General features: G+C 44.4%; 1 pseudogene; it reads left to right on the top strand.

Annotated features, from left to right (window-relative positions):
• The first annotated feature begins 12,565 nt into the window (after positions 1 to 12,565).
• LOC147730638 (phospholipase DDHD1 pseudogene) lies at positions 12,566 to 14,923 on the top strand (annotated as a pseudogene).
• Positions 14,924 to 16,751: the final 1,828 nt, after the last annotated feature.

Consider the following 16,751-nt stretch of genomic DNA (forward strand, 5'->3'; position numbering starts at 1 on the left):
TCAATCTAAACAAATCAAAAGTAATGACAATAAATCATCACAAAAAACGGAAACCCACATGGTTCCTGAACGGACAGAGGCTAGACCAGGTAACCTCCTACAAATACTTAGGCGTCATAATAGACGGCAATGGCTCTTTCAAGCAACAACTAGAGGCCATTCGCCGAAAGGGCACGACATTCCACCTATCGATAAAGCCCCTGCAGAAAGCACTCCCAGACCGGTCCCTGGGCCCTCTCCTACAGGTAATAAGAGCTCGCTTACAGCCCATGCTCACCTACGGCAGTGAGGCCATGAGAGGAAAAGACGCAACAACACTAGATAAAACCATCAGTCGAGCATTCAGGGCAATATTTCATCTCCCCATCAACTCATCACCAGCACAAATTCGGCTCGAATTCGGCCTGCAGAAACAAGAGGTCGAGAGAAGAGGCGCATACTTAAAAAGCTGGCGGAAAATCAGAGACGCGGACCATGGAACCCTAAACGCCCATCTATGGACAGAACTAAACATAAGAGACAACTCACCTGCAAGAACCTACTTAATAGACTCCCTGAAGGTCTTAGGACTTGCAGACCTATGGGAGTCGGCTACTGACCCTCGTACCTTTAAAAAAGTGGTGTCAAAAGTCACCAAGATGGTGTCATCAATTGAGGACAAAGCCACCCTAGCCAAGAGAGCGCACGGCTGGGTGGTGCTGAACGGTTACAGCGCTCTTAAACCACAAGACTACCTAATGATGGGACTCACACAGAAGACTAAAAACAAGTTTCTTAACATGCGCATGGGTAGAATCCCCATAGCTCCGCACCTGGAACCATGGTTAAGGGAAAATCACGCAAATCATTGCCGCCTCTGTCTCTCTGCAAAAGAAGACCTTATACACATTATCTGCATTTGCACAAACATCCAGGACATAAGGCGTTCCCAGCTTCGAGCTTTATGGAACCAGAAGGGCATTACGAGCTGCAGGCAGGCCGTGATGCTCTGTTTTAACCCTAATAAAACTCAGCTAAATGGCCGAATAACAAAATACTTTGATATAGTGGCCAAAAGACTGAACGAAAAAACCAGAGGGTACTCTCTAGCAGAAGTCAAATAATAACAAAACAAACACCCCTGGCAATCATGGCCATCAAAAGAGGAAGCATTTAATCCCACAAAAACTCCACAGACTCTTAAGCAACTAAAGCTGAGACTTTTTAGATTTTGAACCACTGCACCTTACTTGTTTTAACGAAGAAACAGACCTTTTAAAAAATGTGTACGTTTTATAATTGTGAGTTTTAATTAACTGTACAATAAATAAACCTTAAACCTTAAACCCCTTTCTGATTTGAGTTAGCTGTCCCCTTATACCTGAAACTGCATTCCATATAGTAAAAAAAAATCGAAATTTGCAGTCCGCCCCGTCTCTGACCTGCATGCTACAAGTCAGTCCATTGTTAGTTTATAGTGGCATCTTGTGGAATTGCGAGCGGCTATGTGGAACACTGTCTGACTGTTTGTGAAGATGAATTCAACTAAGAGATTTTGTGATTGAGTGAAAGTTGAGCAGTTTGATACATTTGATGATTTATAGTGGCATCATGTGCAGTTCATGGTAACTATTTGACAGCCATCTATGGATCTATGTTGAAGATTAGTTTAATTTATAGGTTTCCGATAGTTCATTTAGGCCATCCACGGCAGAATTAAATTTCACGATGAGCATTGCCTCTCTCTTGGATAGCTTGTAGTCTAGATCGCCACCTCTGAAATCACGTTCCACCTTAGAAATAACCATCCATGTCAAGTCACTTTCGCCATGATTCATTGCATGCCAGTGGTTGACCAGGGGGTCCGTCTGAATGTTTTTCCTGATCCCTGATTTGTGTTGTGTGATTCCTGTCCTCACTTCTTGATTAGTCTTACCAATATATAGTAGATTGCAAGGGCACTTGATCCCGTACACAACATAACGAGATTTACAGTTTGTGAAAGAGTCATGCTTCCAAAAAATGTTTTTATGTTTGAAGACAGACCCCTCTTCCATTGTAAGGCAGCAGATGCACGTACCACACTTCCGAGGTCCTAATATTGGTGGTAAGCCGACAAAGGATTTTATTGTAATTAGCTCTTTTTGCTGGAGAGCCGCCCTTACTAACTGGTTGGCAATGCTGCGATGTTTGCGGAATGCAAATAATGGTTTGCTATTCAATGATTCATGAAGGTTTTTGACCAAATGCAAGTTGCTGGCTACAACTGTCTTTAGCAGATTTGAATTGGGACAATATGTGAACACAAAGACAATCCTCTCTGTTTGCTTTTTCTTACTTCTCTCAAGTAGACATTCTTGTGGTGTCCACCAAGCCCTTTTCATTGACGTTTTCAATAATTTTTTGGGATAGCCTTGTTCCAATAAGTTTTCTGTGCGCTTCGCAGCATGACTTACATACTCATCTTTGAAGTGGCAATTGCGGCGAATTCGCAAATATTGCCCATATGGAAAATTGTCCTTCATACTCCGGGGGTGGTTACTTGTGAAGTGCAGTGATTTGTTGCGATCTGTCTGTTTTTTATAAAGATTTGTTACTAGGCCCCTGGCATTCTACTTTTGGAATAGTTAAGACTAAATTGGATTTCTTGTGTCCGGTTGTTCAACCATAGATGGAATTTTTTCAAATCTTCCTCACTGCCAGTCTAGACGAAAAAAACATCGTCGATATATTAACTCCAATTGGTGATCATTTGTGCAAAGGGATTGTTTTGATATATGAAGGTTTCTTCATAAGAAGCCATAAAGACCTCCTAGAGTCCCTATGGAATTTATTGTAAAACTTGCTAGTTTTGCATTGAAGAAAAACTACTTTAATTTCGATGGTGACTTCTATTTCCAAACAGGTGGAGTGGCGATGGGTTGCCCGTTCGCTCCGGAATTAGCAGTACTGTTTATGGCTTCTTATGAAGAAACCTTCATATATCAGAACAATCCCTTTGCCCAAATGATCACCAATTGGAGTTGATATATCGACAATGTCTTTTTCCTCTGGACTGGCAGTGAGGAAGATTTGAAAAAATTCCATCTATGGTTGAACAACCGGACACAAGAAATCCAATTTAGTCTTAACTATTCCAAAAGTAGAGTGCCATTCCTTGATGTCGAGGTGTACCCATCAGAAGGGGGTCTAGTAACAACTCTGTATAAAAAACAGACAGATCGCAACAAATCACTACACTTCACAAGTAACCACCCCCGGAGTATAAAGGACAATTTGCCATATGGGCAATTTTTGCGAATTTGCCGCAATTGCCACTTTAAAGATGAGTATGTAAGTCATGCTGCGAAGCTCACAGAAAACTTATTGGAACGAGACTACCCCAAAAAATTATTGAAAATGTCAATAAAAAGGGCTTGGTGGACACCACAAGAATATGTACTTGAGAGAAGTAAGAAAAAGCAAACAGGATTGTCTTTGTGTCCACAAATTGTCCCAATTAAAATCTGCTAAAGAAAGTTGGAGTCAGCAACTGGCATTTTGGTCAAAAACCTTCATGAATTATTTAATAGCAAACCATTATTTGCATTCTGCAAAGATCGCAGCATTGCCAACCAGTTAGTAAGGGCGGCTCTCCCGCAAAAAGAGCAAATTACAATAAGATCCTTTGTTGGCTTACCTCCAATATTAGGACATTGGAAGTGTGGTACGTGCATCTGCTGCCCTACAATGGAAGAGGGGTCTGTCTTCAAACATAAAAACATTTTTTGGAAGCATGACTCCTTCACTAGCTGTAAATCTCGTTATGTTGTGTACGGGATCAAGTGCCCTTGCAATCTACTATATATTGGTAAGACTAATCAAGAAGTGAGGACAAGAATCACACAACACAAATCAAGGATTCGGAAAAACATTCAGTCAACAACTGGCATGCAATGAATAATGGCGAAAGTGACTTGACATGGACGGTCATTTCTAAGGTGGACCGTGATTTCAGAGGTGGCAATCTAGACTCCAAGCTATACAAGAGAGAGCCAATGCTCATCGTGAAATTTAAGTCTGCAGTGGATGGCCTAAATGAACTATCAGAAATCTATAAATTTAACTAATCTACAACATAGATCCATAGATGGCTGTCACATAGTTACCATGAACTGCACATGATGCCACTATAAATCATCAAATGTATCAAACTGCTGAACTTTCACTCAATCACAAAATCTCTTATTTGAATTCATCTTCACCAACAGTCAGACAGTGTTCCACATAGCTGCTCGCAATTCCACAAGATGCCACTATAAACTAACAATGGACTGACTTGTAACACGAAGGTCAGAGACGGGCGGACAGCAAATTTCGGTTTTTTTCTACTATATGGAATGCAGTTTTAGGTATAAGGGGACAGCTAACTCAAATCAGAAAGGGAAAACGGACTTCAATTCCCATCGGTATTATATGGATGGGAGGATCGAGGAAAATATTTTCGGGTCATTTTTAAACCAATTCTTTCTAAAAAACAGAGTTACGGCACATTATGGAAATGGATCTAAAGATTCGATTCTTCTTTAAGAGAATTAATTGAGTTCAAGAGAAATGGGACTGCAGACTCGAACCGGAAAAGGTTCAACTACAATTCCCATCGGCACCATATGCATGGGAGGTCCAATGGCAGGAAATTCGGGAAAGACTGCCAATAAACCTAATTCTTTCCAAATAATAGAATGGGGGCACATTATGAAATAGGAACAAAAGACTCGGTCAGTTTACGATATTTACAACCACGGAATCACGCGCTCATACAGTGGTGAACTATAAGCCCCATGATACTCTAACTCCCATGAAGTCACGCACCAGGAAACACCATACGTAAAAGAACTCGAAATCTTGATTCAAGCAACACGCCAATTTCGAGCTGGATTGCGAGACGGAGGCAGCATCCCAGTACAAAGGTAAGAGAATCCCTACTCTTAACGGCATGAAGATGAAATCACTCGAGAAATTTCAACCCATGTCCTTCATTCCGCTTATGTCGTTTTTTAGACCCAGAGTGAGCCTCGTACAGAAATAAGAAGTCGGAGAGGAAACTAATATCAAGTAAGCAGGTCGCTAATGGCTCTCTAATTCAAGAAATAACACATGGATCTATTGGGTAATCATAGTGATATCCGTTTCCTTACAGGTCCTTCCCATCACTTAGAAATATATGAAAAAGGCATTGTGGCATTGTAAGTACGCACCATCAGTTTGCATGGACAGTGTGTTAGTAGACTGATTGGAACTGAAATAGCACTTTGTTTATACATTTGAGTCATTTGGGTCATTGGTTTGTCTTTTCAGTTTTCAACTCCGGGTTCTTTAAGAGCTAAGTTACAGTCCATTCTAAGGTAAGAGGCACAAGCAGAAATGGGCAAAAAGGCTAGCTTTGTACAGTTTGAGGAGATTTGCACTCATAGCTGATAGAGAATTTTTCTTCTTTTCCACAGCTGTGAGGTCCTGATGAGAACTCCCCACTAAGTCGGAGTTCGAAACACGTAGACCATTATTTCTACACCATAAGATCTTCAAAACGTATACTATTACTGAAAAATGTTCTAAAGAGAAATATTTTTGTCTATGGTGATAATTATATGTAACATTGTATATTGAATTGTATATATAGTATGACAGTTGTATATGTGTGAGAGTGTGAGAATAGAGAGTGAATTGTTGATCAACAGAAGATGAAAGCTGAGTATGAATTCATGACAGTCCAGTTGTTTTTATCTTGAAATTGTTTTGTGTTTGTTGGTTGTAGCAGTCCATAAATGTGAAATTGGTGAAATATAACCAACAAATGAACAAAAAATGTGTGATAAAAATGGATTTATTCAGACCAAATCATAAGTTGACTCTCACATTCAGTTTAATTCCAATGTTGGAGAATTAGAGAAGGATTACTGAGAAATACAGTATTGGCAATTGTATAGTTTTCTAGTTAGCCAGTGGCTTGACCTTACTGTGGGGATCCCACACCCAGTGTTGTTTTCCCCGCAATCCTTCTTAGGCATGTCCAGTTATTGCAAAAAGTAAATTTGTGACTTTTTTACAGTGAGCGCCGTATTGAAAGACTAAAAGCGGAATTTCCCATTCCAGTGGTCCCTTGAATGCAACCAATGTGTCTAAGTAATAAAAAATGAAATTGATAATGTAACTGAAATAGTCTATTTTGACCCCAAGTTACATACTGATATCACAGTAGATGCGAGCCCAGTGGGGTTCAGGGCAATTCTTGATCAAAACAATGGGAATCCAAATTCCCAGAGGCACATTATATCCTTTTCCAGAAGCTTGTCTGAAACAGAACATTCCTTTTCTCAGACAGAGAAGGAGAGATTTGCTGTAGTGTTGGCCTGAGAACACTTTCATGTGCTTTTATAAGGGAAACATTTCAATATCATCACAGATCACCAGGTGTTGCCCACTATCTTTGGAAACCTGACACGTAAAATGCCCCCTTGAATCAACGCCTGCAGCTTTCCCCATGAATAGATTATTGCTGCAACCAGCGAAGATAAGTACATTCTTGTCCTTAAAGACCTCAGTACAACGTAATCTTGGAAGAAAAGTATTCAACCCTTTGCTGATGATATTAAATTTAAAAATATACTGGATGAGCTAACATCAACGAAGAGGGTATCATACTGAGAGGCTTGAGAAACCTCATCTGGAAGCCTAAGACAGCAAGTCATTGAGCTGGTCCATGAAGTAAAAGGTGTCATTGCAGCCATAAAAAGAGCCCTAAGAGAATGAGTGGGGTTCCCCCACATAAATGAACAAGTTGAGAAAGACCTAAAAGCGGTCCATCTTTGTAACTGTTTATCTCCCAAGAGGATGCAGCACCAATTGACATTGTCTGAATTTCGTGTACCAGCCTTGAATATAGTTGTAGTTCATTTCTTTGGGTCTCTAGGAAATGGACATTATCTCATGCGTTTTCCCTTGGTAGAAGACTTATCATCGACAATCCATGACAAAGTTATCGAGTAGCTTGATGACATATTTGCAGCACTGGGAATCCCCACTATTCTCAAATATAATAATGACCTGCCTTTCAATAGTAATTAAATCAAGTAGTTTCTTGTTCAACTCAATGTCAAGCATCAAAACAATACACCTCTCTGGCCCAAGCCAAATCTGTTGCTGGCAGATTTATTGGCAACCCCAAGAGAGCAATTGATCTAGCATAGATAAAGGGAATCGATCTATACCAAGCCATGTGTAAAGCCCTTTGTGCCTCTCGATCAACTTCTCACTGCACAACTGGGTGAGAGTCCTGGCACCTTGCTATTTGGGAGAGGCATTGAAACCAAACAACCACAATGGACATTGGATCGATCGATAAATGCTGATTAGGTTTGTGTCACAGTTGTTTGAAAAAATAAGGGTACCCCTGATGTAAATTCCTAAATCAGGGTGCATCAAGCAATTGAAATCAAAACAATTTAGGAACGTTGAAAATAATATTGGGGACCTGAAAAGCATACACAATATTCAATATATACACCATTAGTTACAAAAATATTTATTTTTTATTTTTATTTTATATATTAATCACATTTCCATGTAGTTTGAGAACAGAAGGAGAAAAGTATACTAGAGGGGATGATGGCCTCTATATTTGAAATTGTATAACATTTACTTATGTAGTTACATAGATGGTTCTAGACAAAGAATATAGCGATTTCTATTATATCTGAAATGCATTAAACATTTGTTAAGATATTGTGCAGATTCTTATTTGATGTTGTAAAAAGAAACACATTCATTTTGGGCATGGCTCTGGAAATTTTAGATCCTACGCGTGTTTCAGCTTGGAGCCTTCATCAGGACGCCATGTATATATATCATATAAAACCTCTTGTTATATATTAGGTGCTTTAAGCTCAGAAAAACTTCAAATATGGGAGGGTCTAGTACATGAAGTTCTGAGAGGCATGGGTGCAGAGTTGTCTTGGTTGTTCTTGGTGCTGAAACGAAAGCTGTGGAATAGCTGGATTTACCGCTCAGACGGGGCGTCTTTTTTGTGACACAAGGATCTTTTAGAATATGTTTGTTCCTCTCGTTAAATTTCAAGAGGTATTTGTCAAGAGTTACCAGAGAAGCAGGAGTCCCGAATGAACTTCTGGGCTGACGAGGGAAACGCAGAGCCCGTCTGCAACCTGGAAGTAAAGCAAAGCAATAGCTGAGAACTGGAAGCAGAAACTGTCACAGGACCCTTACAGCTGCCGGAGATTCCTGATCCCACAGCAGTGGTGCAGTGGTGTGAGGCTCTAATAGGCTCACCGTGCTACTACGACACCACCAAGCATTATAAGAGCTTCCTCACTAAGCCCACTATGACATGGGTGGCGGTAAGGAAACTAAGGGTTGCCCCTGTGCATGAGGATGCATGCAGGGGGGCACATCGAGTGCCCCCCTGTCTGTATGTACCCTCTGTTCCTGCACGGAATTAAATGCACAGCATTGTACATTTTGGTCCACGCAGGAAAAGGGCTGTAGAGCTCCCACAGCAGTGCCTTTCTAAGATTCTACATGAGCCTTAGAAAGGCACTGCCTTGGGACTGCTGCCACAGGAACAACCAACCTGTATTGCAGTCTGAATACGGCAGGTGAACTGATCACTTGTGGTTTGATGTTGTTGGAGCGGGGCATTGGCGTGGTGGCTGTAGGAGAGTAGGGTCTGCTATCCTATGGTCACCCCAAATTTTTGCTTTTTGCTTCACTGGTTTCTGACTTAATGTGGCTGTGGGCCTGCTTATCAGACCCACAGCCTGCTGTTCTCTCTCTAAATTACTGCCAATGCACTTTAGGTGCATTACGAATTGGAACTGGTTCACCTTATGAGCCCCTGTATTAGTGCACCCTAGGTGCCCAGGGCATAGGTGTATCCAAGGCCTACCAGGGGCTGCAGCATGTATTGTGCCACCCCTGGCCTGGCCTCCATATTTGACACAACTGGCTGATCACTCAGCTGGGGTAAGTCGGTGTAACCACCTCTTACTTAGGTACAGTATGTCTGTGCCTAACCCTAAACTGGACACATATGTTCCTATCAGCCACTCCTATGGAAGGCCTCATCAATCCTGGAGGCAGAGTGCTTGGAAATATGTGAGATGGTGCTCTAGCACGAGCTGAGCCTGTCTGCAGCTGTCGGGAACCACTCCCTAAGCTGTTCCGGGATATTGCCATACCATATACTCTTAAGTGCATTATAATCCTCGCGGTTAAATGCTATCTTTGGTTTGGCTTTATCAAAACATGTCGAGTAAGGTGTCATACGAATTGGAATACTATCCCCTCGCCAATTCTGGCGACGGGGATAGCATTCCACCCTTCTAGAGGGACACAACATGTGTGTAGCCTTAACCCCGGTTAAAGTTAAACAGAGCCTCAGCATCACAAAATGGATGCTGCCACCACAGACACGAGTCTGGCCTCCTGCTGCTGACCGAAACTCGGCAGATGGTGGCCTGGACAAAGGGTTTCCTGCCTTGGGAGGTGCGAGCACCACCCCAGACAGGGTTTTGTGTATTGGGTAGGACAGGGCTGAATAGAATCAGACATGCCCGGGGCACACAAGGTGTCCCCGTGCATAGGCCAGTCCAAACCGGTCCTGGGACTTTCCAGACTCAGGCTTGGCGCGGAACTGGACAAAGGAAAGGGGGTGTAACCGCCCCCCTTCCTGGTTCCTCCCAGAGGAGGGACCTAGTAGGTGATCCACCCCTCAGATTGGGAATAAGAGTGGGAGCAGTGCCATTGCACAGCAGATCATCCTGAATCAACTTTACACGAAGAAGAAGACTGGACTTCGACATTCTGCTGCACAGAAGACTGAAGAGAATCTCCCTTGTGGCCTAGGAGTGGCCACCCTGTGAACACAGGTACCAACCAGCAACTCGACGTCTGCTTTGCCGCCGCCTCCCGCCGAAGCCCGAGCCCAGAGCCCGACAAGAACCAGACTCCCAGACGTCTCCGAGCCGGATCCACAGTCCCTGCAAAGAAGGGACCCATGGAGGCACCGAGTGACGTTAGACCGAACCTCTTGGAAGACACACGAAAAGCTGACTGCGCAGCTTCTGAGGGATCCTCGACGTTGTGCTTTGGGGACTGAGAACCCCTACCACCGAGCAGCCCTTGCACTGAAGATCAGCCCTCCAGCATCTCAACGATCTGCGTGGGGCCCTTTTGCATTGTGCCACTCGATGCGCCATCCCGGCCACTAGCCACGTGGTCAGCGGCCATCTTGGCGACGAAACCGACGATTTACACAGCAGGTCTGGTTGCTCCAGACCTACCCAAGCTCCTGTAAAAAGGAGCACCCGCTCTGACCTTGCTGGTCCGAGTGTTAAGCATCTTTCAACTTCTGCCTGGCTTGCCTTTGCCAAGGCCTGTTTGCTCCGATCAAGTTGCCGACACCGCCAACAGCGAGAAGTCTGCGTGGGACAGCTCGTGACCGACTCCTGGACGTCCTCTACCCTGGGTATCCACGTGGCTGCAGAAAGAAGCTACCCGACAACGCCTGTTTGCACCCGACATCGCCTGGTTCCAATCTGGTTCCACGGTAGTCACGTGCTAGTGACTTTGAACACTGTCCCCTCTGCTTTCAGGTCTTCACATCTTCAGATCCACCCTTGGATCCACCGGAACTCTTCACATCGAGCCACCTGCAGCATCTTCAGCTCCAAGCACCATCGACCAGCGTGACGAAACCCGACACTACTTCGACCCCGTGCACCCGCTTCCTGTGGGTGAGGTAACTCAGCTCCGCCGGTGCTTTGGCACTGGTACACATCTCAAGGGCCTGTGTCTTAAGTTTCAGCTCCGTAGGTCACTCGGAAGGTTCCTAACTTTCTAACTTTGTACTTTTTACGCACCATAGACTTTACATTGGAAAGTGCGTGCACTTTGAACACTGCGCCCGAGTCCCGTGGGCCTCTCCCGACTTAGTCACTGCTAGTCTCAAATAGCTCCAGCGATTCCCGAGGCCCTAGGCCTGTTCACTTTCCCATTGGTATCTCTTATACCACTTTCTTAGTATATGGTTTAGGTGGCCCCTAGGGCTCATCCATATTGTGCAACTTTTGTGTATTTTAAACTGTCTTGTGATTTAACGCTTGTGCTTCTGTGCTCATAAAGAGTCCAGGGGATTTTATAGTTAATAAATCAATATATATTTTCAATATATATCTGTGTGGTGTCCCTTTCATTTGGTATTCAAGGGGGTTGTGTATGGTATAACAGCTGGCCTCACATGCCTTTCAGAGTTTAGCCTAAGACTGCTTTGTCCACGTTACCACTAGGATAACTGGTCTACAAGGTTGAATTACAACCATCATCATAAGGGTTGCTTGGTATGGTACAAAGTGATCACTAAGAATTAGTGAGCATTATATACCAGGCCAACTTCTCACAGTGGCCCCCTCCAACACGTCCTAACTCTTAATCAGGTCCTTAAACTTAATGCGTCTGAAACACAATCTTTTAGATGAAATTCTTGATGCAAACAGAGACGTCTTAAGGTATGGTCAAAGTGGGCTCCGGCCCAGGGCCTCGGCCTTTTAAAGGTGCCGCTAATATAGATAGCTCTGTTCTGCGGGGAGTCTTGCTTGATGATCTTGAATATAAATTCTTAAACAGGTGGCTTTAAACACAGTTTTCATTTCATTCATTTTTGATGTGGGTGATGTGTGAGAATCTATTACAAACATTTTGCAAACGTGTTTTTGTTTTTTGCAACAGGATCTTATACGAGAAATGGGAGGATGTCACTGTGATTATTTGTATTAGTATTAGTGAGCTTCTACTGTATTTCAATATTGAAAACATACACCACTACCCCTGAATATGGGATCTAGACAAAGAGTTCACGGAAAACTGGATCATGAATTCAAAGATGATCTTCACAGGAGCCCCCAAAATACGTTTGCCCCAGGTCCCTTAAAATCCAGAAGATACCTTTGGATGTGAAGTCAATTTCCGAAACATAAGTAGGATTTTGGAAGTAGGATTTTGGTCAAACACCCATTTTGAATAAAGGGCAGTTAATCTTGAAGAAACAGCGTTCAATCCTTAATACCCATACACCTGTGTAGCTTGGACGTCATATTTCACGTAAAGCCAGTAGGAAACAGTACCAGGCCAAAAACCTAGTGACCTTAGAGCTAACAAACCTAGCTCAGAGAAGGGCAGGCAGCCCAACCATGAGCCTTTGGACCATTTTCGTATTAATAACTACGAGCACTTTGAACTGAGCAAAAAAAGCTATCATAACCCGTCTCACAGTTGTGAAATAGGTGATATTGCTTGAGGTGGCTGCGGACGCACCGATATTTGCATTTATCTCAGTTGACAGTGTTTTTTAGCCCATGCGGTTTCCTTCAGGGGGGGTTGTGTACGTGACAATGGGGGTAGCATGGCGACCTGCCAGCTGACCCACGGCCTCGCCCGCAACCCCTCGCCCTCAAGGCCGGAGACAGGCGGGTGAACCACAAGGGGCACCTGCCCTCCGGCCGGCCCCCGTCCACAGGCACGGAATCCGTCGACAAGGATGAGTAACCACGAGAGCGATGACACCGACGGGTACAGAGACCTGTATGCAGTGCCCTTTGAAACCGACAGCCTCTTGGAGTATAGATCCAACTTCTCCGGCTACGACGAAAGTGACGACGTGGAGCTAGAAGGAGAGACTGTCGTGCCCCTCGACCCGCGGAAGCCGTCGAAAGAGCGCGCCAAGTCTGAACCGCGACAATCGGGGAGCCTCGAGGCTGGCGCGCAACCAGTCCAGCCGAGCCACTCAACTGGCCCCCCTGGTCCTCCAACAGGGACGGAAAGCAGCAGCACTAACCTTTCGGAAGAGGAAAACGCCTCGCTTCTTTATCAGATAGTGACTGACCTGGGACCAGAAGAGGTACGGTGGTTCTACCAAGAAAACACGACTTGGAAGCCGTTTATCGGTTACGACTCCCTGCGCATCGAGCTTAAGTTCAGGCGCCTCTCGAGGACGCGCCTGAAGCTGGGCCCCGACGCATTGCCGGAGGAGGGGATTGAGCCGGTGCCCGTGAGAGCCGGCCTGTATGAGGTGGACTTGACGGAGGGTGGCTGCTATCCCTTGTATTGGGAGGAGCACGAAAAGACCTCCATCATGCGAGGCCAGTGGTTCGTGGATGGGACGTGGCAGCCGCTGTCTCAGGATGTGAGTAACCTGATCGAGCAGGAGCACTTGAGAGTTTTCAGGGGGCAGCGCCTGTGGCACACCTTCGAGCAGAAGCTAAGTCCTGCCACTGACAGCAAATATCCGATGCACACTCTGACGCTGCCTCGCAGCCACATTGACTGGCACAACGTGTACGAGGTATACCTCTACAGCGACGCTACTACCTCCAAAATTGCCAGGAAAGTTACGCAGAAGTTGGGCTTCTCAACCAGCGGCACGAGACTTCACCGAGGATACGTGGAAGAAGCCAGCCTGGAAGATAAGCCGCCGCGGACGACTCACATTGTCTTTGTGGTGCATGGCATCGGGCAAAAAATAGACCAGGGGAGCATTATCAGAAACACGAGCATGCTGAGAGACATGGCGAGGAAAATTGAGGAAAAACATTTCTACAACAACACAACCAGTCACGTTGAGTTCCTGCCCGTGGAGTGGAGGACAAAGCTGGCACTGGACGGAGATACGGTCAGCTCTATAACACCGCAACGGTTATCTCGCATCAGGAACCTGCTGAATAGCAGTGCGATGGACATCATGTACTACACCAGCCCCCTCTACAGAGACGAGCTAGTGAAAGGTCTTCAGTCGGAGCTTAATCGTCTCTACTCTCTCTTTTGCGCCCAGAATCCAGATTTCAGTGAAAAAGGGGGCAAGGTTTCCATTGTGTCACACTCACTAGGATGTGTTATTTCTTATGACATAATGACTGGTTGGAACCCAGTGAGAATGTGTGAGCAGTTCCTTCTAATGGATGAGGGTGGAAGTGAAGAAAACTGGGACTCAGACGAAGAAAGAAATCTGATTCAAGAGCTTTTCGCCGCCAAAGAGCAGATAAAACAATTGCAGCAAAGATTGGTTGGACTTAAATCGACGTTGAAAACTCATCACTTAAAATTTAAGGTTGAGCATTTCTTCTGCTTGGGATCGCCATTGGCTGTCTTTTTAGCATTGCGGGGAATAAGACCAGGAAATGTTGGCAGTCAAGAGCATATCCTTCCCAAAAACATTTGTAACCGTGTGTTCAACATTTTTTACCCTACTGATCCTGTAGCATACAGACTGGAGCCTTTGATATTGAAGAACTACACTGTCATTGCGCCTGTTCAGATTCACTTGTATCATACTGCAAATCCAATCCCGTATAGGTTTATGAAGCCATGCTATTCTAAACCATATAAAGAACCATATAAAGAAGCTCATACAGTATCTCCAGTCTCTGACAGTGGAGGCAAACCAAGCCAGCTCTTGTTACCTACCATACCCAAGCAGCCCTTGACCGAACCTGCTGCAAACTTTGGCTCACAAGGAGCTACGCGCTTGGAAAGGGGAATTGGACGAGTAGATGTGGCACCTACTTTGCAGACGCCTGATACATCAAATAATCGACCAGAACAGGAAGAAGCAAATGCTTTTATGTTTGGATTTACGGAAGGCGCACAGAACCTCCCGACACCCATCACTGAATTTCTAGACCCCCCACTGGAATTGGAGCACAGGATTGATTTTGAACTCCGGGAAGGTCTTGTAGAAAGTAGTTATGTTTCAGCAATAACATCACACACTGCATATTGGTCCTCCATGGATGTCGTGCTTTTCCTCTTAACGTTTTTGTATGCGGAGGACTGTGCAGATGAGGAGTTTGAGAAATCAAACAATGCAGCCAAATTATATAAGAATCCACCACCATTTTAATACTTTGCCTTTTTTTCTTACATGTTGCTTATCCACCCTGTGTCTTTTATAATAATAATTTGAATTATTAAGTAGACGTGCAGTGTTCTGTGTCAGTGTTGACTTGACAATGAGTGGCTACAGTTCTAAAGTTCAAATCAGTAACAAAGTGGCAGGTGGGTTGGGAGTGGTGGTATATCTAATGTTCTTTCCAATTAGGTAGTAATATTCCTGTGACCTCATCAACAAGCACAACTGACATACATATAAAGCACACACATTTCTCATGTGCACCTCCCTCAAATATATTTGTACGCTATAGCTCATTCTTCATGTGTAATGCAAATAAATACTGTAAGCCAGTCCATTTCATTACAAAAATGGTGTTCAGGGAACACAAGAAGTTGTTAGTCAATATTGTTAACATCTTCTATATATATGGCACATCCATGTTATTTTTAAATTCACCCACTTTTTCAAGGCATTTGTTTCAACTAATACTCGTACTCTGTCATGTGTGTCCACAGGTGGTTAGATAAGCATTTAGACAGAAGTAAGAATTTCAAAACCGTCTGCAGAAGAAATGCCTCACTCTTTCTGCCCACCCAATGCAGCAAAAATGAGGAAGGGGATTCGGGTGATTGCTGTTCTTGATGTCCCCTCAAACGCATCATCCCAGGGTTTAGGACACTGTTAGGCAGCTTCCTAATAGTGCTGGTTTGAAATCGCAACTTTTTATACTATACATAGAATGGGGTATTGCACCCCCAAGGAGTATCACTCTTTCACCTCATGCTGATTCCTATCTGGTGTATCATTCCACCTTTCAGGACGTGTTTTCAATTTCGGTTGGAATAAATGGGGGACTATTTTACATCTTAAAAGTAGACTCAATCATCATGCTGTTCGTTGCTTAACCTGTTCAGCGCGGCGAGAATTTTCGCGCTGTGCTGAACGTTCTGAAAAACGGGTGTGGTCATGAAGGAACGGTTCCGTCATGAGCCCAGCCCAACCGACGCTCATGACGGAACCGTTCCGTCATGAGCGTCGAAGGGGTTAAGTTCGTTATCTAGTAAATGTAATATATGCTGAAAGCAATCTTGTTTTGCTATTTCCCCCCCCCCCCAACATTAATGAAGCCAAATAAGCAGGCTTTCATGTGTTAAACACCATTTTAACATGCAATATATGTAAACAGCATTTGTTATTGCATCTACTAACATGTATTGGCACATTAAACTCAAACTTCTTGATTTTACCAAGGCTTGTTGTTTCAACGAGTATGCTATTGGGGACAGTGAAACCCACAGACCATAGTTATGGCATAACAGCAGGTTGGACTTTAACAATATCTCAAGAGGCATTTGCTCATTTTCTAAGTTAATTTTAGTGTTTCTAAGATAGTGTCTCAGCTCCTCGAGCTGTCCTACTGTGGGCCTATCAATAGTTAGTAAAGTGCTGTGAAAACACGTACCCTAACCACGTCCTCCAAGTTGCGGTTGGTACAGACATACTACCTGCACACGTCCTACTTCACCCCAGAGAGGCTTTACCAAGCCCACTTGCGAACCTCCCCAGACTGCCCCAGGTGTGGACAATCCCCGGCCGACTTCTATCACATGGTATGGACAAGCCCGGGGCTCGGGAGGTATTGGAGGGGAGTGGAGAGAGAGCTTTCACAGGCCTTGGGCTGGGAGGTCCCTCATGACCCGCTTCGGCTGCTCCTGGGGATCTTTGACGGCCTGGGTGGTACTAGATCAGATAAGCGCCTGCTGGGGACGGCAGTGGCCGTGGCTAAGCGGGATATAGCACATCACTGGCTGTGAGATTCCCCTCCCACAATGAAGGG

The sequence above is a fragment of the Lissotriton vulgaris genome, chromosome 2_1, assembly GCF_964263255.1.
Source record: "Lissotriton vulgaris chromosome 2_1, aLisVul1.2, whole genome shotgun sequence".
Lineage (NCBI taxonomy): Eukaryota > Metazoa > Chordata > Amphibia > Caudata > Salamandridae > Lissotriton > Lissotriton vulgaris.